The sequence below is a fragment of the Eufriesea mexicana genome, unplaced genomic scaffold (genome assembly GCF_001483705.2).
Source record: "Eufriesea mexicana isolate 0111107269 unplaced genomic scaffold, ASM148370v2 scaffold1303, whole genome shotgun sequence".
Taxonomy (NCBI): Eukaryota; Metazoa; Arthropoda; class Insecta; order Hymenoptera; family Apidae; genus Eufriesea; species Eufriesea mexicana.
In genome coordinates, this window is record NW_016909433.1 from 41,423 (window position 1) to 42,616 (window position 1,194).

The window sequence follows — 1,194 nt, forward strand, 5'->3', positions numbered from 1 at the left end:
CAAAAACAAATTCTAAACCGATCGATATCTTCTAGAAGCAAATCGAAAAGTTATTCTATATAACAAAATTAAGTTGCTTGACTCCCCTACGGGGAGGTGAAGAATAGGTTAAGGAAAGCATAAAAGCGTGGTCCTTGACAAGCAAAACAGAGTCCTTAGAAATCGGTTGTGACCAGTACAAGCATGAGTCGCTTGGTGTTGGAAAGAGAGTTTTAAAAGAATGCGTCTTTGTGTGTTTTCGTTTCGTTAGCTTGGTGTTCTTTTCCTAAGTTAAATCATTTTACGAATTTTGAGTTTGCGTTATTGTGTTCTCGTTCTTTCGACAATTTTCGGTGTCTCAAAACCAGCATTCGCCATCCTACAATATTATACGCAAGTTTATTAAAATTATTAAAGTGAATCGTTAAAGTTAAAGTATGTGTAATATATTTGAAGAAAATTTATAATTATATCATCGATAACTTCATTTTAATACACTCGCGTAGAGAACAGCATTTTCTGTCACACATTTTAGTGCTCTATGTTACATGTAGTTCGTGTCAGACTCTGCTGTCCCCTGAAATCGCTTCGCGTAAAATTCAGCCGTACTTAGAAGATTAAGATTTGAAAGAACATTTGTTTCATTGCCCCCAATATACCTAAAGTCCAACTCTAAAATAGTCTGACTGTACGATCGTGTTATAAACCTTAAAAATACCGACCTCACGGCTCAATTAGGTATGCCAAGGCAAGATATTCCATATGCACCGCGTAACAAGTATAGGGAGATTTTTAGAAATCTGCTCTTAAATCATCATGGTTATTTCTATGATTGTGGATACTCAAATTGGAACATTTCGTAGCGAATTTATTTAATTGAAATTTAATAGGAAAAAATAGAAATGGGAAGCATCCACAGAATGCTAAATCGAGTAAATATAACGGAAGGTTAAAGTAAATGTTTGTACTTGATTAAACATCGATTAAATATTGTCTGCTACATTAGTACTGCAACTATTTTATATTGAAATGACGAATTATTGACTCTTTGATAATTATTTTCAGTAATTACTGGTAATATCCAGGCATTTGTTGATAAAATTTTTATTCACTTTCATTGAAATAAAATCACGATTAGACTCATTTATTTCCATTGTTCAACTCGAGTAATAATTATCTGTAGTCATATTCGCTATATTTAAATATACATTACAC